The sequence below is a fragment of the Scomber japonicus genome, chromosome 8, assembly GCF_027409825.1.
Source record: "Scomber japonicus isolate fScoJap1 chromosome 8, fScoJap1.pri, whole genome shotgun sequence".
NCBI classification, from domain to species: domain Eukaryota; kingdom Metazoa; phylum Chordata; class Actinopteri; order Scombriformes; family Scombridae; genus Scomber; species Scomber japonicus.
Window position 1 is genome coordinate 33,202,387 of NC_070585.1, and position 24,648 is coordinate 33,227,034.

The 24,648-nt window shown below is 39.9% G+C and overlaps 1 protein-coding gene across 1 annotated transcript in view; it reads right to left on the bottom strand.

Annotated features, from left to right (window-relative positions):
* Positions 1 to 24,648, bottom strand: part of LOC128362857 (uncharacterized) — an 85,526-nt gene that overhangs the window by 59,855 nt on the left and 1,023 nt on the right. The window lies entirely within an intron of this gene.

Consider the following 24,648-nt stretch of genomic DNA (forward strand, 5'->3'; position numbering starts at 1 on the left):
ATATGTTGAACCCTGTTTCTCCTGGTTTTACATCAACAGAAAATCTGAAAGTTGTCTGAGCTTTAAAACATACAGAATTGAAATATTTAATATGTTCCTTAACTCATATCAGGTTTCTAGTATTAACAACCCAAATAGCAGATACTGATGTTAAAATTATGACTTTTAGTATTGAATCATATGTAATGTTGGTCACAATGAATGTGACTGAAACTTTGATCCAGCTTTGACATATCACCTGTGGAGGCTTGCTATTGGTTGACTCAGAGCTTGAAGCAGGGCACTGTGGGTATTGTAGTGTTTATTTTCCAACAGTGAGTCACTGTAGTCAGACTGTAGAATCACTTCTTTATAAAAACATCCTCCGTCACACCCACTACTGACACCGGTAACACTCACATTATAGTTTATATCATTTCAGTTTGTATATTGACCAGCAGGGATGGAAAAAGCACTACAATATTTTACCAAATAAAAGTAAATTTACAGTAAAAATATAGTTAGATAAAAAATAAAAAGTACATCAGTTAAAATGTAGTCTGCATAACTGTTAATGTTTTACTAAGTGCATGATGTATGACTACAGAACCACTGCATTAAGGAACACAATGAGGCTACAGAATAAGTACATTAACATGTCAGCTTTTACATGAAGAACATGTATGATAGTTCACATACAAAAGAACAATGACTGATGAGAGGCCGATTTTTAGACTAGAAGTTAAGGTGGTCTCATTAAAACATCCTCAGAGAAATCTGATGAGCAGTTGAAATAATGACATTTCCAGTTTTCTGATTATTTCTACCTTCATCCGGAGGCTTTGGTCTCTTCTAGACTGTCAGCTCTTTAAACAGCAGTAAACAAGCCCAGAAGAACAGTTGTATTCAGTCAGTGCAACTGATCAGCATCAAGCACAATCAGAATGGATATTATATCATAAACACAGTTTGTTCTTTACTGTTTAACACACAAGTCATGGATGATATTTTTATAGTATGAATCACACATCTTGTGTTTTGACTGCAACCTGAATGTATGATGTTTCCTCTAAGTTAACATAGTGTAACTTATCAAACTTATTAAAACAAGAGAATAAACTAATTAATGTTTTCAGTAGAAAGCAGATTCTGAGTGTATTTTGTTACATCATGTTTTATTTTGGTGTTTCCTGTTGATCCCTCTAAGTTCATCATCTGATTGGCAGGTATCTGTAGTGATTACTGGGCTGAGAATATAGGCAGGTCCTTTTGTTAATCTCTTTCTCTCCACCCTGCTGCAGCAACACTGTTGTGGTGCTGTTTTTCATTTATTCATTAATTTACTTAAATCAACTCAGATGCATTAAACTTTTCCTAGGGTGTCCATTACTATGTTTGTTGTTTAAGCCAGCCATAACAGTTTCCTCATTCTTACATAAAGTCTGCTCAGCCCTGCTCTCTTCAGTGCGGGAAGTACATTTACTTAAGTACTGCACTTAAGTACAAGTTTTAGGTACTTGTACTTCACTTGAGTATTTCAACTTTATGCATTTTGTACTACATTTCTGATGGACATATTTTACTTTTTACAACACTTAGTTAGCGGTTCCTTTGTAAATTAAACATTTGCATTTTTACATATAAACATGTCATATTGTAGAATATCTGTTATAAATTACCAAACAATAAATTAAATTAACTCCACCTTCATCAACTACAACAGTAAAATGCTCCTTATACATCAGTGTGTCAGTAATAATAATCCAATTAATGTACAATGTACAATAATGTAACACTCACAGGGGAGTTTTTCTGCAGCTCACATAGATGCCATCTTTACCCGACAACAACCAGGAAGTTTCCAAGCAGGCAAACTCCTCAAATAATCACACTATCAAGTGAACTCAAAGACCAGAAAAAAAATCAACCAGAACTTCACTTACTGAAATTTTTCTCACAAACATCATCAGTCTGCAGCTCTCTGAGTAGATCTGTGCAGAAAACAAGCTTCAGTTCAAATTCAACTTTCCTCAATGTGAAGTGAAGTGACACAGCTTAGTGTGTGTGTGTGTGTCTGTATACGTCAGTGTGCTGACTGGTTGAACTAGTCTCAACCTGAGCTGTTCTCAGGATCAAGTTGTGACTCATCTAATTTCTACTTCAGCTTTTACTGTGGATTGATCTTTTATTTCATAGCACATAATCATTTTGATGTGAGAGAACATGTTCTGTTTATCTATGAACACTCTGTTCTCTGTCAGAAATTGTTTCATCCAGTAAAGCTGAAACAAGAACTGAGTGAAATGTTTCTTTAAAGTTAATGTCTCTACATTGTCAGGTTACCTAAGAGTATCCAGCACACTACACACATCAAAAACCTTCAAGGTTCAGTTACTGAATTATTTGATTGTTATAAATACCTGGGACTCTGGCTGGATACTAAACTCACTTTCACGGTCCATGTGGAACATCTTTCAGACCAATTAAGCCCACAACAACATCACCTCAATCACAGAACCAATTAATCAGATTTTGGTTCCCCCCAAAAGAATCTGATCATGTTAATCCCGCTGATACAAACATGATGGAACCTGTTGGTTACGTTACCTTTAGATGGTGAAAATAATTTTCATCATGCCGAGGACTGAAGGTTAAATTAATCATAACATAGGAAGCATGAAACGCACAAGCTTCAAGTGTCCGACGATTCACATTAAGTCTCCAATCTGAATTCACCTTGAACCATAAGTGCAATTTGAAGAAATATGATCAGAGCACAACACTGACCTTTGGAATAAAGAACCTAGAACAGTTAAAGTCAAACATTAATAGACTGTATTAATCCTTAACCAGGAGAGAAACAGCTGCATCGAATAATGTACAACATAAAGATACTGAAATACACACATCATCATCAAACCAGTCTGTCCACTGAGAAACACTCAACTGTTTCATTATTTAGTACCGGTACATTTTATTTCTCACAGCTTCAATATATTTTGGATACACTTTTATTTGTAAAGGAGTATTTCATGATAGTTTTACTACTTTTATTAATGTACAGGAGGTGGAGGTTTTATTTCTCTACCTCTGAACAGATCAACTGTGTGAAACTGAAGTATCGTGTCTGCTCCCACCTGCTGTTCACTCACAGAATCACATCCTGTCAAGGAGAAGCTGTTTACTTCACTCACATTTACAACATGAATACGGGGACATTTAGGCTTAAAGAGAAAGAAACATGTTTGAAATAATGAGATCCAGTGGTGTCAGTGAGCCTCAGCAGCTCTCTGTGTGGCCACTGCGATTCCTTGATTTCCACTGCAAGCAGTTGTGTCACACTATTTACACATAAACGCACAGATGAAACTATAGCAAACAACAAAGTGCATCCAGTCCAGTTCACAACCAAAACTCATCTTGCGGCCTTGACTCCAAATCAACATCATAGTCATTATCATCACAAGTCAACACTGCAGCACTCACTTGTACATTGGCTCTCGGTAGCTTGGCTTGAAGCCGGAGGAGAGCAGCTAGCCACGGCTTGGCAGGTCGTCGGTGTCCGTGGTGGAGATAGACGCTCCGGGTCTGTTGTTGAGGCCACAGTGGAAGCTGGAGTAGTTTGCTCATTTTGTGTTGCCGGTTTATTTGTAAAAAAAATAAATTAAAAAAATCGGATATTGACTTCTGTCTCTTCACTTTCGCAGGTAATGCAGCCAGCGGTTTGGCAGGTAGGCTACCCGCTGTTAGCTCGCGACGCTAACGACGTAGTTGATAAACAATGCACACTAATTTCAAATCAAAATGCAGCACTCAGTGGGAGTTTATTATCGTCAGCACTTTGGTGAGAGTGAGTGAAGGTGTGTGGTGACAAGTACTGCTTGGCTCGTAAAAACACAGATACAACTTAGGCTTTTATTCATATAAAATAGTTTGTCAGAGTATAAAAGTTACCTGGGCCGTGCGATCAGCTGCTGTTGTTCTACTATCAGTCCACTAGATGGCCTCGTAATGTACATGAAGAGGAATTTACAGCTTTATGTCAATTCCAAGTGAATTTAAGTCTAAGTGGCAGCCAGAGTTGACTATTAACTTATATTAATTATTTAATTAATTAACACTGCTGATTTTTGCCATGAAAGGAATAGGGTCTTCAAAATATTCAGTCTGTTCCTGGAGAGTTAAATTAATGTGTATAGCCAACTTTTATTATCTTTGAACAACTAAAGATATAAATACAAGTTTGTTGGTTTTACTAGTGATTTTATGTTGTACATTATTGGCATTACTAAAAAAGTGTAAAATTGATGGGACTATTTTGGGGACTATTGTGTACACTTTACCTTTGTCATCGGAATTATTTATTCTAAGTTTAAGGAAAACAAGATATATGTGCAGTTTCAAGATTTTTAGGCAGCCAGGTTACAAATTATTTTAAGTTAAACTGCCAAATTCATTTTTACAGTGTGTACTGTTTTTTCTTCTGTAAGGATGGAAAACATTTGTCAGACTGGAGGACTGATGGAGAACTGTCCTTAAGCCAACATGTATGATTTACTTTGGAAAAATAAAGATTGCTGATGTGAAATAAAGCTGAGGATAATTACAGATGATGATTACAGACTGTGTTGGACCTGAACAGACCCAAACAGAGAGAGAAGATCCATTATGACAGCAGCATGATACTCTATTAATTCACTGAGCAATGTTTGAGATCTTTGTCAGTAAATATCACAGAGCAGAACAAGCTAATTATTCACATGTTCCACATTATGCTTATGAATGCAGTGTATAGATGGGTGATCATCTATATACTATATGGAGTACATTTTATAAAAAAGACAATGTTTAATAATGTTCTCCACACCGTCAGGAATTAATCAGTGTTTTTTAAATATAATTTGAGAATTAAATAGAAAAACATTGGATATGAATAAGAAAGAACTGAAGAAAAACAAGGAAAAATTAAGTGTGGTGAAAAATACGATGTGAATGAAGAATCCCAAATTGAATGTACTGACATTTACACATTTTATTCAGACATCATCATTTACAATTACACATTCACAAACATCTTCATCGCTGTGCAAAGACCCACAGGCTTTGAATGATTTCTGAACATCATTTCACAAACTCCTGAACACTACAAGATGGTGTTGTAGTTTGTCATTGTGGCCACCAGACAGCACACATATTCATCAGCATTTATCATCGAAATGGTCACTACTAATATCAGAATTACCAGAACTACAACAAAACACTGTGAAGATCCCATTGGTACTAAATACCATCAGCTGTGTGTGATCCTGTACAGACTGAACTATCTGATCAGTAGTGAGAAACTTTCTTTAACAGGAGGAGACTCTCCCTCCTACAGAGGACACAGAGACACTGAGGAACCAGACCAGACTGTAAACCCAAACCCAGCATACAGAGGTTCAATGAATGTGGTGTTGAAGGTGTGGAGGTGGATCAGTGTGTCAGAGGAGACTCTGTAGAAGGACAGAGTGCCAGCAGGACAGTCCACATACACTGCTACTCTGTTAGAGACAGAGGAGGAGGAGGGGGAGGAGATGGATGCGTCTCTTCTATTGTGATGGACAGAGTAACCACGGGAATCAGAACAGATCAAACTCCAGGACTGATCATTCCTTCCAAACACACAGTCATCTCTGTCTCCTCTCCTCCTGATCCCTCTGTAAGTCACTGATATATGAACTCTTCCTCTCCACTCAACCTCCCAGTAACAGCGACCAGTCAGATCATTTCCACACAGCAGCTGAGGCCAGTGATCAAATCTGTCTGGATGATCTGGATATGACTGCTCCTCCTTCACATATGTCACCTTCCTGTTGCTGTCAGACAGTTTGAGTTTTCTGTTTGCTGTGTTTGGATCCATTGTGAGTTCACAGAAATCTGATGGAGAGAACGAGACACAATACAGCTGCAGTTATGGATCTATTATCTGTTTGATGATGACATCATCTTCATCCTCAGTAGGATGTTAATAAGTGATGTCACAGTTTGAAGTTTGCTTTGTTTTCATGAATGAAATGAAAAACACACTTACACTTCCTCAGACCTGGTGTCAACCATCGGACTCCAGAAGGCTGCAGCCTGAAAGGAGGAGGGGGGTCAGAGCAGCAGGTTCTCTTTCAGCATGCAAACATGGACATGACATCACTCTTTGCTGTTGCTAGGCTACACAACTGTCAATGAGCTGAGGGCCAGTGAGCTTCACACGACTATCAACAGCATTCAGCCAATCAAAAACACGCATCTCAACGTCAAATCATGTGGACAATGAAACTTTTTCTTTTTTGACTCAGCAGTTTGTATTATAAACAGATCACAGGACTGTTTAAACTGATTCACATTAACATGAAAATGATAAACCGCTTGTTTCTGTCTTTCCTCAACAATCTTTGCACAATCTCCCCTCACACAGCTGTGGAACATTCATGAATGATGGTTACAGCTGACAATCAGCTGCAGTCCGAAATGTTTGAGGTGAGTTCACCTGTCAGTCCATACCTGAGAGTGTTCAGTCTCCAGTTTGGATCCTCCAGTTGAGGAGTCAGCAGCTTCTGTCCTGAGTCTCCTGGATGATTGTAGCTCAGGTCCAGCTCTCTCAGATGGGAGGGGTTGCACCTCAGAGCTGAGGCCAGAGAAGCACAGCCTTCCTCTGTGATCACACATCCGGACAGACTGCAGATGCACAAAACAACACAGATTACATGATCTGAGAACACTTCCGGATTGGGAGGTTGGGTTTTTATTACTGTATCGCCAATGTGTTTCTGTAATCTTTAGAGTTAAACTCAATACTTTCAGCAACTCCTTCCTAAATTCGAAGATCTAACTACTTTAAAGCTTTTATTGTGAGGTAGTTCCAGCTTACTGTAACATTAGTCAACATGATGTCAGTGACTGCAAACTCTTCACTGCTAAACATAGATCTAAATAAAATCATAGTCAAAGAAAAAGTAACTGTCTATGCGTTTTATTTTGGGCCAGTTCCACAATTCTTCATTCAGTCTTTAAATCTTAAAACTCCTCTCTGGTATTTCAGGTTCCAGGAGAAAGAACAAATAATAAATATAAGTTAATAAGATATAATTTACATATTCTAAAAATGGTTCTGAAGATAATTTGAGCAGAGAAAATGTGCAGGTGTTTATCTACTCATATACATCATAGTTTAAATGTAATTAGTTTGTTTAATCCTGACCTGAGAGTTTTCAGTGTACAGTGTGGATTCTCCAGTCCAGCAGAAAGCTGCTTCGCTCCTGAATCCTGCAGATTGTTGTTACTCAGGTCCAGATCTCTCAGACTAGAGGACTGGGAGCTGAGAACTGAGGACAGAGCTGCACAGCTTCTGTCTGAGAGGTTACAGTCATTCACTCTGGAAAGACAATAATGAAGAAGAAGAAAAATAATATTTGTGCTAAAATAAATTTAAATCTTTGATATTGTGTAATCTCTGTCAACAATATTTGATGTTTTGATCTAAACCAGCAACACATGGGACAGTTAATAAAAACATCATAATTGACATGGTGTCAATTCACTTCAATTTCAATTCAATTTTATTTATACTGCACAAAATCACAACAAAAAGGTTCCATTCACATGGAGCAGGTCTAGACAGTAGTCTTTAATTTCTTTTTAAGAACATCAAAATATTACAAGCTTATTTATGTCAATCAAACATGATATCTCTGTGCTGGACATGACATGAAGCTAAACTAGAGAATCTTGTAAAATTCCTCCTGATGAAGAGGAGATTCTGAAATCATGATAAGAGAGGCTAAATCAGTTTTTAAAGTATAGTAATAAAGTAGACAAAAGGGTTAGGGTGTTTATCAGCTCATAGAAATCACAGTTTAAATTGTGATTAGTTTGATGAACGCTGACCTGAGACTTTCCAGTGTACAGTGTGGACTCTCCAGTCCAACAGAAAGCTGCTTCACTCCTGAATCCTGCAGGTTATTGTAACTCAGGTCCAGATCTCTCAGACTAGAGGACTGGGAGCTGAGAACTGAGGACAGAGCTGCACAGCTTCTCTCTGAGAGCTTACAGCCATTCAACCTGGAGAATACATTCGAAAAAACATTTAATGAATCATTTATAATATCCCCTCTTAAAGAAATATATCTGAATGTCTTTCCAATTCATCAATAAATCAGCCAATATATACTTTTTGTTCTCCCCCGTTAAAGAAAATGTATTTGGATATCTTTTCAATAAATCAATAAATAAATAGCTATCTGTGTACTTACAGAGCTTTGTTGGAGGCTTTGACCACTGGCAGCAGCCTCAGAAGAGCCTCCTCTGAAGCAGAGTATTTCTTCAGGTCAAACACGTCCAGATCTTTTTCTGATGACAGTAAGATGAAGACCAGAGCTGACCACTGAGCAGTAGTCAGTTCTTCTGTGGAGAGATGTCCTAATCTCAGGTCGCCTTGGATCTCCTTCACAAAAGAACGATCATTCAGCTCATTCAGACAGTGGAACAAAATGATGCTTCTCTCTGTAGACAGATTCTCACTGATATTCCTCTTGATGTACTCAATTGTTTCCTGGTGGGTCTGTGAACTACTTTGGGTCAGTGTCAGCAGACCTCGGAGAAGAATCTGGTTGGTCTTCAGTGACAGGCCCAGCAGGAAGCGGAGGAACAAGTCCAGGTGTCCATTTGGACTCCTTAAGGCCACGTCCACTGCAGTCCTGTAGAGACTTGTCCATGCAGTTTCGTCTTTTCTTGTTTCAGACCTCTGAGAGGCTGTTTGTTCTTCTGCCAGCAGATTGACTCCAGACTTGATGAATGTCAGATGGACATGAAGAGCAGCCAGAAACTCCTGAACACTCAGATGGATGAAGCAGAACACCTTGTCCTGGTGCAGCCCTCTCTCCTCTTTAAAGACCTGTGTGAACACTCCTGAGTAAACTGAGGCTGTTCTGATACTGATGCCACACTCTGTCAGGTCTGATTCATAGAAGATCATGTTGCCTTTCTGCAGCTGCTCAAAAGCCAGTTTTCCCAGAGACTCAATCATTTTCCTGCTCTCTGGACTCCAGTGTGGATCTGTCTGAGCTCCTCCATCATACTTGACATTCTTCAGTTTGGTCTGAACCATTAGGAAGTGAATGTACATCTCAGTCAGAGACTTGGGCAGCTCTCCCCCCACTCTGCTTTTCAGCACATCCTCCAGAACTGTAGCAGTGATCCAGCAGAAGACTGGGATGTGGCACATGGTGTGTAGGCTTCGTGATGTCTTGATGTGGGAGATGATGGTACTGGCCTGCTCCTCATCTCTGAATCTCTTCCTGAAGTACTCCTCCTTCTGTGGGTCAGTGAACCCTCTGACCTCTGTCATCATGTCGACACACTCAGGAGGGATCTGATTGGCTGCTGCAGGTCGTGTGGTTATCCAGAGGCGAGCAGAGGGAAGCAGTTTCCCCCTGATGAGGTTTGTCAGCAGCACATCCACTGAGGTGGACTCTGTAACATCAGTCAGGATCTCATTGTTGTGGAAGTCCAGAGGAAGTCGACATTCATCCAGACCATCAAAGATGAACACAACCTGGAACTCTTCAAACCTGCAGATTCCTGCTTCTTTGGTTTCAGTAAAGAAGTGATGAACAAGTTCCACCAAGCTGTACTTTTTCCCTTTCAGCACATTCAGCTCTCTGAAAGTGAATGGAAATGTGAAGTCTATGTCCTTGTTGGCTTTGTCTTCGGCCCAGTCCAGAGTGAACTTCTGTGTTAAGACTGTTTTCCCAATGCCAGCCACTCCCTTTGTCATCACTGATCTGATTGGTTCATCTCTTCCAGATGAGGCTTTAAAGATGTCTTCATGTCTGATTGTTGTTTCTGGTTTGACAGGTTTCCTTGATGCTGTTTCAAACTGTCTGACCTCATGTTCATCATTGACCTCTGCAGTCCCTCCCTCTATGATGAAGAGCTCTGTGTAGATCTGATTCAGAAGGGTTGGGTTTCCTGCTTTTGCGATCCCCTCAAACAGACACTGGAACTTCTTCTCCAGGTTAGACTTGAGTTTACGTCGACACCTGTTAGCATGACTTCCTGTATGAACACACACAAGTAATAAGTAAAAAGCAATTGCTTCAGTGTTTCATTCCCCCAGAGTTTTCAGAAAACCTTTGTGTGAAACCACCTTCAAACATTTCTCCATAGTTGGCCCCTGGTAGATTGCCTATGCTATGAGCTGAATCAAATCATCCACCTCTGGCCTTCTTAGAACCTCATGAAATTTGTGTTATATGATATACACACACACACACACACACACACACACACACACACACACACACACACACACACACACATATATATATATATATATATATATATATATATATATATATATATATAGTAAATGTAAATGTCTCATTCAACCATAATTTTAAATCTTTATAGAAATCCTCTTACTGCTGTGCAGACGGTCAGCCAGCTCCTCCTGCTTCATTTTCCTCAGGAAGTGCAGTGTGATCTTCAGAAATGACTCTCTGCTGCTCCTCCTCTGCTCTTCCTCCTCATCGTCCAACACCTCCTCATCCTCCGTCCGATTCTCTACGCATTCTGGGTTATCTGAACTCAGAACCTTCTGCATCTTCTTCAGCTCGTTCTTCACAAAAGTGACAACGTTCTCCTCCAGCAGCTGGAACAGAATAATATATGAATGACACAATCAAACTGAAATCATGAAGCAAACATCAGATCCATGTTGGACACACTGACAATCCACTGGTGTACAAAGTGCAGCATGGAGATGATTGTGAACAGAATAGATGTAAAAGTAGTTGTTGTACATGTACAGACCATAAATATGGAGTCCAGGTGTGTTTGATGCTGCTCGGCAGACTGAAAACTGGGAAACTCTGAGCTCTCCTGGTCCACTCTGTGGAGGAATCATGAACAATGAGCTCACATTATGTCTGTCCACACAGAGACAAAACACAAGCTAAATGTCAAGTGATATTTGGATGTGAACAGAGAATCAGATGACTTCCTGTAGTGGTAAAATTTTACTAGTCCTGCTGATCCCACTGAGAATAGTTCTAACAGCTCTAAACAAACCTCCATACAGCTCTCCCTTCCTCACTGTACACTGCTGAAGTGCCCTGGAGCAAGACAGCTACAACCTCAAGCTGCTCCAGTGGAGCTGCTCAGTGTTTTGTCAGACTGGTTAACTGGGCAGTTCTCTGAATGAATGTGTTTTACTATGTCAATATTGCACACAGTGCTGCACCTGTTGTATGTTTCAGACTATATGAACTGTATCTACTCCTCAGTTAACTTTGATCAATGAAATCCCATAGCCAATCACAGTGGAGCAACATACAGCGTCAGCTCTCCATCAAAATTGACATCTTTGCATCATTTATGTCCTTTAACAGGTTGGGCAAAAGTCCTGAAGTATTAATAAACTTTTAGTTTAGAATTTCTCTTCTGATATTGTTGGAAATTTTAGAATATTCAGTAATATTACTGACATTGTGAAGTAATCTGATGTGAACTTACCCTTTCTTTGAAGAGTGTGGTCTTTTAAACTGTATTGGTTCAAACATGGACCGGTCACTCTTAAAGGACATACAGCTGGGTTCAGGTCCAGGAGATTCTGGTCTCTGATGGATCCTGCTAGACAGATAAGACAGCCACCATGGAGGAAATTCACTGTTAGGTTTTCAGCCACAGTAGCTGTTGGATAAACTTTCAGTGATTGTAAGGATTACTATTACTCCTTAAAAGGCTTGTTTTACGACATCCCCAACCTGGTACAACTATTGACCTTTCGCCTTTCTTGTTGTTCTCACATTTCACTGTGATGCACACATATCTGCCTCTACATGATCCACAAAGAAAGGATCAACATGGTGGCTTAAGAAGCATTAACCGCAGTGTGAAGAGCTTCAGACTTCAATCTGAATGATGTCTGATCTCTTTTTGTCTGTGTGATATTTTAAAAAAGTCATCCTCTGTCACATTAGCACTGATCCTGCTCTTTTCTTCATCATCTCCACCTCTCTGATCTGACACACTCTGACTGACAATCACCTTGATGGAATCTCACTGAATATTCACTGACATTATAAAAGTAATATGATATTGACTTACCCTAGTCTTTTAAACTGTATTGGTTCAAACATGGACCGGTCACTCTTAAAGGACACACAGCTGGGCTCAGGTCCAGGTTCCAGTGAAACTGGTCTCTGATGGATCCTGTTAGACAGAGAAGACAATGACCATGTAGGGAAATTCACATTCTGACTGACAATCACTTTGAAGGAATCTCAATGAATATTTACTGACATGATAAAAGTAATATGATATTGACTTACCCTAGTCTTTTAAACTGTATTGGTTCAAACATGGACCGGTCACTCTTAAAGGACACACAGCTGGGCTCAGGTCCAGGTTCCAGTGAAACTGGTCTCTGATGGATCCTGTTAGACAGAGAAGACAATGACCATGTAGGGAAATTCACATTCTGACTGACAATCACTTTGAAGGAATCTCAATGAATATTTACTGACATGATAAAAGTTTGATGTGGACTTACCCTTTCTTTGTAGAGTGTTGTCTTTTAAACTGCATTGGTTCAAACATGGACCTGTCACTCTTAAAGGACACACAGCTGGGTTCAGGTTCAGGTCCAGGTTCAGGTCCAGGCCCAGGCCCAGGCCCAGGCCCAGGAGACTCTGGCCTGTGCTGCTCCTTTGTTCTTCAACACAACACACACAGACATTTGAGTGTGAATAATGATGGTGGAGTGATGTGAGTGGAAAGTAAGGGTTTGGACAGTTAGAGATCCTCATCTCACCTCTGAGCTTTGGTCTGGCTGTCAAGTTCCCCACACAGAGAGCTTTTAGAGGGAGGGACTCCCTCCTCTCTGTCCTCACTCTGATCCATAGCAGAGAAACACCTTCACACAAACACAACAACATGCTCACTCAACCAGCTGCACAACATGTACTGGAATTATAACAGCGTCATTCTGGATTTCACCACCAGATGGCACCACAGTAAATAGTTTAAAACAAATTTCCACTGAGGTTTATTGTTTTTTCCTGAATGCTTAAACACTAATAGCAATTCTCTAAAGCAATATGTCTGAAACCATTAACACTTGTAGCCAATGCACATTCTCTGCTTCACACTCAGTATGCAGTTTATTAACACACTAATCTATAGGCATTAGTCTCTACATTACTGCCAATTGCCCTTTCTCATTAACACATGAAAACACGTACAAAAAGGTTTTGTTTTTTTAAAGTTTAAAAAAATGTTTTATTTATATTATATATTTATTTGTATTGATAGTGTGTTATGTTCAGAATACACATATACTCTCAATGCATAGTTGGTGCTTTATGTGCTTATTCAAATTATTGTTTGTGTGTCATGGACTCATGTTTATGGACTCTTTGTGTTTTGTTTTTCTCATGGTACACTTCTGTTTAGTCTTTTGAGTCACTTGGTTCACGCTGTGCTGGCCATGTGTTCACTCCACACCTGCCCTGCATCAGCTTTATTAGCCCTGCATTTGCCCTCAGTGTCTCCTCAGCCCTCCTATATCTCCAGTGTCCTTTCAGCCAGTCATTCCCATCAATCTGTCTGACTCAACACAAAATGCAGAACAAACATCTTCCTGGGATGAGGCATGAAATTGTAGTTTAAACTCTGTTATTATTCTAGAAACAGAGTTTCAGTGACAATGATTCACTTTATAGTTTATACAATATAATGTGACATTTGATATTGATAAAGATACTGACTGAAAGGTTTGGCAGTAACAAACTTTTCTTTATACTGCTGTAGCTCTGTTTTAAAAGACTATCACTAACTTCCCTCACTAACTTTGTTGTAGTCTAGAGAATATTATTTTATGACTTTTTATTACTTGTTAATCTTTAACCATACCACCTGTGTCAAATGTTTTTTGTTATAATGTAGAGACTGAATGTCTCTCACTAACAGAATGATACTGGTTATTAAAACATAAACCAGTTCAAAGGTGACTGAATGGAGTGACCCTTCAAACTGCCACAAAATGTCTCATGACAATAAATTGATGACACACACAATTCTTTGCATGAATAAAACGCAAAATGAGTTCATTTTATGTCTGTCAGTACATAATCACATGACTCTGTTTAAGTACTGTTAGTGATTTGTCTCAGCAGAGTGTTCCCTTTCACAGCTATTAAACCAGGTCATTATAAATGGTTAATAATAACAGGTATTCTCATATGGACACATTAACTGGTGGAGACTACTAGTCTAGGTCTTGATTAAATGTAAAGTCAACAATACAAAAAGATTTCCAGTAATAAATGACAGAAAATGTTTGGTGAATGCAGTAATATTTAGCAAAGGCTCAGCACAGGCAGCTGCTGATACTGCAAACACTCATTCGGATTGATCTTGAATTGAATTAACTTGAACAGCAGTAGCAGCCTACAAAACAATTAAAATATAATTATAATGAATTACAATTAATGCATAAAATTATAGGATGAATGTACACGTATCTTCTGTGGTAATGTGATTGTCTCTCCTCAGTTTTACAAACTGGGTTTTTCAAGTTCTCCGTTTATCCAAAATATGAAAACACTGAATGGTGATACATAACAATATACATTCAAATCCATCAACTGTACTGGGTTGCTTTATATTATCCAGATATTGTTATAACCTCAACCACACAACCAATCAACCAACAAAACTTAACACTTATTGCATCATTGTTGTATTTCATTGTGTTATACAGGTCTATCTATTTTTCTGGTCACTTCATGTATCAACAGGCTGAATTTGAATTTTGACTAATCAAACTTTTCCAGTTTCCTCTGATATTTCTGTTGCTAAACAACCTCTTGTTAACAAAGCTAATTGCAGTCAAGTAGGATTAATGAAGTGTCCTTAAGAGCATTCAAACCTTCCATTAGTATTCAACAAAGCTACTCACTACTAAGCTAACTAAGCTAATCACTACTGCCACCATCTGCTGCCAGATCATTTCAACCCCGCTGACATAAACATGATGAAACCTGTTGATCACGTTACCTTTTAGATGGTGAAAATCATTTTCATCAAGCTGATGACTGAAGCTGAAATTATTCAGCTGCTTCAACCAAGAAACCAAACGTACGAAGAACAAACATGAGACTCAAAGCAGGAAGATTTCAGGTGTCAGCTGATTAAAGTAAAGTCTCAATCTTTAACCAGAAGTTCAATGAAGAAATATGATCCCAGCACAATGCTGACCTAAGTAATACAATACCTGACGCAGCTAAAGTCAAACATTAACAGACTGTATTAATCCTTATCAGATAGATTTAGACTTTATTGTCCTTTTATTTGTTTTTCACAGCCTGGAGCAGAGGTGGAACTCAGGCTTTGTTGATGTGTAATGGAAAATGTATGTAAACTCTAATTTCGTCAAAAAGAGAATCACAAGATACACTTTCTGCTTGTCATGAAAATAGTTTTTCTAACTCTTTGAGCAACCAAACTGCAGAACTGTTTGTCCTGTTCTATCTCTGCAACTATGTATCTCCTATGCACTGTCCTTGAGCGCTGATTAGGTTGACGTCTCCCTGTCATGGCTGAGACGAACAAAGAATAATGGGGTGATTCTTAGAGTGGGAAGGGGGGGTTTGCCCAAATTTATTAAAATATTGGTTATCTTAGATTCAGTGGACTTCCCTGTACAATGCCTTGTGTGCTGTATCACTGAACCCCCTCTTGCAAGAATAAATCATTAAAAAAGCTGTGAACTACTGAAGCTGTTACTGAACTTGTGTTTTTCCTCTCTTACCATCAATCAAGGAAATATCTACAACAGATGCAGTTTATTCAGCACAGTGCATGAATAAACTGCAATTCTTATCTGTGCTGTGAATAACTAGAACATCTGGATAACAGATTCATCCATAATTATACAGACTATAATATAGGCTACGTTTTTTACGGCTTGTTTACTATGGAGCTAAATTAGGGTCCATAGTTAAAGTCAATATTTTTAATATTATTATTATTATTATTATTATTGTATGATGTGTCTTTGCTTTTGTATTGTACTGTCTTTGCTTTGTCTGTCAAAGCTTTGTAAATTCTGTTCTCTGTCAGAAACTGTTAAATCCAGTAAAACTGAAACAAGAACTGAGTGACATGTGTCTTTAAAGTTAATGTGCCTGCATTGATATTAATGCTACTAATACCTACACCAATCCAGACAGAAATGATCAGAACAAAGTTATTGAGTTTGGCTCCATCTAGTGAGAGGATGAAGAATGACTGTGTGTCAGACAGAATGTTTGTCAGCCTCGACATGTTGGAAATATTGTTGAAATACCTTCACAGTGTTTGTTTGTCTCTATTTATATTTTCTTATCAGGATGTTTGGCTGTCTGTTCAATTCATTTGATTTTCATGAAAGCTGTAATCAGCTGCTGTGGTTCTACTATCAGTCTACTAGATGGCATAGTGATGCTCATATGAAAGAATTTACAGTTGTGTTTCATGTCAATTACATGTGAATTGAACTCTGAGTGACAACCAAAGATTAATAATAATTTATATCTAATAGAACAGATTTGCAATGCTGGGAAATCCTTTGTACAAATATATTTCAGTGTTTTCTGCTGTTTTTCTTCTTGTAAAGTTGGAGAACCTTTCTGAAACCAATATGCATAAATGAATTCTAAAAGTAAAGAGTCCTAATGTGAAACAGAGTTGAGGATACTTACACCTGATCCAGACTTGGACCTGAACAGACCCAAACAAAGAGAGAGAACATCCATCCTTTGTCAGTAAATATCATAGAGCAGAACCTGTGATGTCTTCCACAGTGTCAGGAATTAATTGTGGTGGAGAAATATAAATATAAATCCATTTATAAGTAAATAGGAATATAAGAATTAAATAGAAATACTGTTTACAAGTCAGAATCTCATAATAACCATAATTCCAACATGATATGAACGCAGTATTAAAAAGTAGCCACACTCCAGCTGCCAAGCCTCCACCTTCACCATTAAGGTATTAATTTAACTAGCCAATTGGTGGCATATAGTTCTGCCAATTATCTGTCATGTGACATCTAAATAAGTGAAGGAATCAGGAGACACAGATACTATGAAACTACAAGAAAACATTGTGAAGATCCCATTCCCATTATTCCATTATAGTTCAAGCCTTTCTAATACACTAACAACAGAAAACAACAACTAGACTCAGATTATCATTTGCTTCATTTTACAAACACACTGTTTATCATGTGGCACATGTTTATAACCAGTGAGAGATCATGTTGGTACTAAATACCATCAGCTGTGTGTGATCGTGTACAGACTGAACTATCTGGTCAGCAGTGAGAAAGTTTCTCTAACAGGAGGAGACTCTCCCTCCTACAGAGGACACAGAGAGACTGAAGAACCAGACCAGACCCTAAACCCAGGACACAAAGGCTGAGTGAATGTGGTGTTGAAGGTGTGGAGGTGGATCAGTGTGTCAGAGGAGACTCTGTAGAAGGACAGAGTGCCAGCAGGACAGTCCACATACACTGCTACTCTGTTAGAGACAGAGGAGGAGGAGGAGGGGGAGGAGATGGTTGTTCCGCTCTTGTTGTACCAGACAGAGTAACCATGAACATCAGAGCAGATCAAACTCCAGGACTGATCATTCCTTCCAAACACACAGTCATCACTGTTTCCTTTCCTGCTGATTCCTCTGTAAGTCACTGATATAAAAACGTCTCCTCTCCACTCGACCTCCCAGTAACAGCGACCAGTCAGATCATTTCTACACAGCAGCTGAGGCCAGTAATCAAATCTGTCTGGATGATCAGGATATGACTGATCCTCCTCCTTCATATTTGTCACCTTCCTGTTGTTGTCAGACAGTTTGAGTTCTCCGTTTGCTGTGTTTGGATCCAGTGTGAGTTCACAGAAATCTGATGGAGAGAACGAGACACAATACAGCTGCAGTTATTGATCTATTATCTGTTCGATGATCATCATCTTCATCCTCAGTAGGATGTTAATGAGTGATGTCACAGTTTGAAGTTCACTTTGTTTTCAAGAATAAAAATGAAAAACACACTTACACTTCTTCAGACCTGGTGTCAACCATCGGACTCCAGCAGGCTGCAGCCTGAAAGGAGGAGGGGGGTCAGAGCAGCACATTCTCTTTCAGCATGCAAACATGGACATGACATCACTCTACAAAAAGTCAGTCATATCTTTCACCTGCAGCTCGGATCCTGATCACACTGAGGAGCTGTGTTGTTGCTAGGCAACACAACTGTCAATCAGCTGAGAGTCGGTGAGCTACACATGACAACTATCGACAGCAGCTACATTCAGCCGAATCAAAAACCGGCATCTCAATGTCAAATCATGTGGACAATGAGACCTTTTCTTTTCAGACTCAGCAGTTTGTATTGTGAACAGATGACAGGACTATTTAAATTGATTCACACGAACATGGCAATGATAAACTGGCTGTTTCTGGTCGTCTTTCCTCAACAATATTTTGGAAGACTGACAAGTTATTTCCTCTCACACCGCTACAGTCTGAAGTGTTTGAGGTGATTTCACCTGTCTGTCCATACCTGAGAGTGTCCACCTGCATAGAGTTTTTCTTCCTATCTTTATTAAAGAGTGTGGTATGCTGGGGTACAGGTGCTCATGTAAATTATACTCTGACATTGATATATTATGCTCTATAATAAAGATAGGAACAAAGCTCCATACATTTGTCTGTTCATACCTTAGAGTGTCCAGTCCCCACTGTGGATCCTCCAGTCCAGCAGACAGTAGCTTCTCTCCTGAGTCTCCTGGATGATTGTAGCTCAGGTCCAGCTCTCTCAGATGGGAGGGGTTGGTGCTCAGAGCTGAGGCCAGAGAAGCACAGCCTTCGTCTGTGATCACACATCCTGACAAACTGAAGATGCACAAAACAACACACATTACATGATCTGAGATCACTGCGGGACTGGAAGGTGATGTGTTTATTATTGTCAACACCAATATGTTTCTGTTGTTGTTGTTGTTGTTTCTGTATGTTTCTTCAGAGTTAAACTCAATACTTTCAGTCACTACTTGTCAATTCAAATGGCCAACCGCTGGGCTGGTCAAACAATATTGAGGCCCTCTAAAGGAAAGGACACATCAGGCTGTTCTTTCTGAGGAGGCTCAGGTCCTTTAATGTGTTCACTAGGATGGTATGGATGTTCTACCAGTCTGTGGTGGCCAGTGTAATATTCTTTGATGCAGTGTACTGGGGAGGTGGCATTAGGAGCTGCGGTGCAAATAAACTGAATAAATTGGTGAGGAAAGTCAGCTTTGTTGTGGGGATGGAACTGGACAGTGTGGGGGCAGTGACATACAGTAGAAGAGGATAAAGGAGTGTAAACACTGGATGCTATCATGGACAATCCCTCTTATCCTCTCTAAGTTCATTCCAGGAGCATGTTCAGGCACAGATTTATCCAGCCATACGCCTCAAAGTGCTTGAGCTTTTGCAGCAGCACAGATACTACTCTGAGATTAAAATAAACTACAAATATAACCAAAAAATGTTCAATGTATAACTGTCTGGATGGGTTTTACTTTGGGCCAGTTACAAATTTCTTAATTCAGTTTTTAAATCTTAAAACTCCTCTCCAGAGACAGAACAAAACTGATGAAAATATGTTGACAGAAAGTTATTCACAGGATTTAAACACAGACTGAAAATAGTTTGAGTAGATAGAATGTTCCATGATGATTAATTGAACAGGTTGATGAGTCCTGACCTGAGAGTTTCGAGTGTACAGTGTGGACTCTCCAATCCAACAGAAAGCTGCTTCACTCCTGAATCCTGCAGGTTGTTGTTACTCAGGTCCAGATCTCTCAGACTAGAGGACTGTGAGCTGAGAACTGAGGACAGAGCTGCACAGCTTCTCGCTGAGAGCTTACAGCCATTCAGCCTGGAGAATATATTTGGAAAAATATTTGATTTTTAAAAATGTATTTACATACTAATATTTCTCCTCTCTTCAAAAAATGTGTTTCAATAAATCAATCACTCAATAACTATCTGTGTACTTACAGAGCTTTGTTGGAGGCTTTGACCACTGGCATCAGCCTCAGAAGAGCCTCCTCTGAAGCAGAGTATTTCTTCAGGTCAAACACATCCAGATCTTTTTCTGATGACAGTAACATGAAGACCAGAGCTGACCACTGAGCAGGAGACAGTTTATGTGTGGAGAGACTTCCTGATCTCAGGTACAGTTGGATCTCCTCCACTAGAGAACGATCATTCAGCTCATTCAGACAGTGGAACAGATTGATGCTTCTCTCTGCAGACAGATTCCCATTGATCTTCTTCTTGATGTACTGGACTGTTTCCTGATTGGTCTGTGAGCTTCTTCCCATTTGTGTCAGGCCTCGTAGGAGAATCTGATTGGTCTGCAGGGAAAGACCCAGGAGAAAGCGGAGGAACAAGTCCAGGTGTCCATTTGGACTCTTTAAGGCCTTGTCCACAGCACTCTGGTAAAGATGTGACTCTTTAGATTGATCTTTTCTTGTTTCAGACTCCTGATATGTTGTTTGTTCTTCTGCCAGCAGATTGACTCCAGACTTGATGAATGTCAGATGGACATGAAGAGCAGCCAGAAACTCCTGAACGCTCAGATGGACGAAGCAGAACACCATGTCCTGGTACAGCCCTCTCTCCTCTTTAAAGATCTGTGTGACCACTCCTGAGTACACTGAGGCTGCTCTGATATCGATGCCGCACTCTGTCAGGTCTGATTCATAGAAGATCAGGTTGCCTTTCTGCAGCTGCTCAAAAGCCAGTTTTCCCAGAGACTCAATCATCTTCCTGCTCTCTGCACTCCAGTGTGGATCTGTTTCAGCTCCCCCATCATACTTTACGTTCTTCAGTTTGGTCTGAACCACCAGGAAGTGGATGTACATCTCAGTCAGGGTCTTGGGCAGCTCTCCTCCCACTCTGCCTTTCAACACATCCTCCAGAACTGTAGCAGTGATCCAGCAGAAGACTGGGATGTGACACATGATGTGGAGGCTTCGTGATGTCTTGATGTGGGAGATGATGGTGCTGGCTTTCTTCTTTTCTATGAGTCTCTTCCTGAAGTACTCCTCCTTCTGTGGGTCAGTGAACCCTCTGACCTCTGTCACCATGTCAACACACTCAGGAGGGATCTGATTGGCTGCTGCAGGTCGTGTAGTTATCCAGAGGCGAGCAGAGGGAAGCAGTTTCCCCCTGATGAGGTTTGTCAGCAGCACATCCACTGAGGTGGACTCTGTAACATCAGTCAGGTTCTCATTGTTGTGGAAGTCCAGAGGAAGTCGACACTCATCCAGACCGTCAAAGATGAACACAACCTGGAACTCTTCAAACCTGCAGATTCCTGCTTCTTTGGTTTCAGTAAAGAAGTGATGAACAAGTTCCACCAAGCTGTACCTTTTCCCTTTCAGCACATTCAGCTCTCTGAAAGTAAATGGAAATGTGAAGTCTATGTCCTGGTTGGCTTTGTCTTCGGCCCAGTCCAGAGTGAACTTCTGTGTTAAGACTGTTTTCCCAATGCCAGCCACTCCCTTTGTCATCACTGTTGTGATTGGTTCATCTCTTCCAGGTGAGGCTTTAAATATGTCTTCATGTCTGATTGTTGTTTCTGGTCTGACTGGTTTCCTGGATGCTGTTTCAATCTGTCTGACCTCATGTTCATCATTGACCTCGGCAGTCCCTCCCTCTGTGATGTAGAGAGGTGTGTAGATGTCATTCAGAAGGGTTGGGTTTCCTGCTTTAGAGATGCCCTCAAACAGACACTGGAACTTCGTCTTCAAGTTAGACTTGAGTTTATGTCGACACCTGCCAACAGGAGTCCCTGAATGAACACATGGGCACACACAAAAACAGTAATAATAGTTTCCTCCATCTCTTGAGACATCAGTAAATGTTTCATTTATCCATCATGTTAAATCTTTATAGAAATCATCTTACTGCTCTGCAGACGGTCAGCCAGCTCCTCCTGTTTCATTCTCCTCAGGAAGTGCAGTGTGATCTTCAGAAATGACCGCCTGCTGCTCCTCCTCTGCTCCTCCTCCTCATCGTCCAACGCTTCCTTATCATCACTCTGACTCTCTAAGCATTGTGGGTAATCTGAACTCAGACCCTCCTGCATCTTCTTCAGCTCGTTCTTCACAAAAGTGACGATGTTCTCCTCCAGCAGCTGGAACAGAATTATATATGAATGATACATTTAGTCTAAAATCATGAAGTAAACATCAGATCCCTGTTGGACACACTGACAATCCACTGGTGTACAAAGTGCAGCATGGAGATGATTGTGAACAGAATAGATGTAAAAGTAGTTGTTGTACATGTACAGACCATAAATATGGAGTCCAGGTGTGTTTGATGCTGCTGGGCAGACTGACCACTGGGAACCTCTGAGCTCTCCTGGTCCACTCTGTGGAGGAATCATGAAGAATGAGCTCACATTATCTCTGTCCACACAGAGACAAACACAAGCTAAAGGTCCATCAAGTGATATTTGGATGTGAACAGAGAATCATGTGACTACCTGTAATGGTAAAGCTTTACTAGTCCTGCTGATCCCACTGAGAATCAACAGCTCAGTCTGTTCTGAACAAACCTCCATACAGCTCTCCCTCGCTCACTGTACACTGCTGAAGTGCGCTGGAGCAAGGCAGCTAGAACCTGCAGCTGGTCCAGTGGAGCTGCTCAGTGGCTGCGTTCGAAACCGCATACTACATACTTCTATACTACACACTAAAGGACCAGATAGTAAGCAGACCGTTTACACTGTAGTAAACTACACGATTACCCACAATGCATTTCGTTCCTATCCAAGCTGAAATCAGCAGGCTGAAGCTGATTTCATTTTAGCTCTAACTCTGTAAATAAACCACTTTATCCACATTTCTAACCTTTTTAGGCGAGAAAGTAAAGTAGCCCTTTAGATCCACAATGTGACTCTAATTTGTCCAAATAACATCTGTTTAAAGTTTTGTTCCTGAGAATTCGGAGCCACTCAAGTTAGCCGTAGCGAGTAATGCACTTCCTGTCATTTTCACAAAATAAAACAGCCATTACCTTTTATTATTAAGAAAATTATAATGATAGAATTGGTGCTGTTATTTTGAAAACAGGAAGCAAACATACCCTCACTGTAGCTAACTTGAAACCATCGAGGTGTTGATCTGTGACGTTTGTATTTTGGGTTTTTTTTTCAGAAGTTATGTTGCATCTTGGGTAATTTGAGTGTGAGCACTCAGCTCTTGATGCATACTCTGCCTTTTTCAGACTGGTTGAATTGGGCAGCTCCCACTATGAAAATGACATTCAGGTGTGTGTAAGTGAGAAAGTAGACAGGTGTCATGTCTGAGGTGTTTGAACGTCTTGTGTTTGAGCAGGTTGAGTATTTAGTCAGATACAATTTGTTGTATGAGCGTCAGTCTGGCTTTACAGCAGCAAACTCTACTGGCACCTGTCTTATTCATGTGTTTTATTTTATTACTCAAAATGGAGGAAATTGTGCTGACTTGCAGAAAGCCAATCCCAGCTGTCATTAGGCAAGAGGCAGGGTACACCCAGGACAGGTTGCCAGTCCATCGCAGGGCTAACATAGATTAGACAGACAACCATTCACGCTCGCATTCACACCTACGGTCAACTTAGAGTTTCCAATTAAACTACCCTGCATTTGGTCTGTTGGAGGAAGGCAGAATACCGAGAGAGAACCAATGCAGGCACAGGGAGAACATGCAAACTCCACACAGAAAGGTCCCAGGCTGTCGGCAGGGTTCGAACCCCAGAGCCTTCTTGCTGTGAGGCGACAGTGCTAACCACTGCATCACTGTGCCGCCCAAGAAATAAGAAATAAGGTCTGATGTTGAAATAGTTATTTCAGAACATCAGGATATTACATATGTGGTTCTATTTAAGGGCTTCTTTTATTTCTTATGTATGTAAATGACACAAAAGCTGCTGTGCCATCAAGATGTTGCTGTATGCTGATTATTCTGCATTACTGCTATCTGGGAATGATGTCAGTGAAATTCATAATCATTCATAATTCATATAACTCATAGTAATGAATCACAAAGTGTAAGAGAGTGGCTCATAGATAACAAACTTTTAATACATTTGGGTTTGATACTGAGTCAATCCTGTTTAGAACAAAGACTTCAAGATTAAATACACTGAAAATCTTTTGTAATGAAAATTTAATTTTATGATATTTTGTCTAATTTTTAGGAATAATATTGGACTATTCACTGTCCTGTTAAAAGGTTTGCCAGCAAGGTTCAGTTGCTGTTTCACATACGAAGGCTTATTTTTAACTTCTCTCCTCATTGGTACAGCGTCAGTTTGATTCTGCCTGTTCTGATTGGTACAGTGGTTTGAAAGTCTAAATGTAGGATCAAACTTCAGATCATGCAAAGAATATTATGCAGTATTTATTAAATGTTTCCTATTTAACTCATGTTGGTTGTGATTAATTCAAAGTGCAGGACTCATTTATGTAACAGGGTCACAGGTTTATAATGAAATCTGAAATTACATTTTGTTGAAAATAAATATTTTCACTTTAACAGGTTTGTTTTA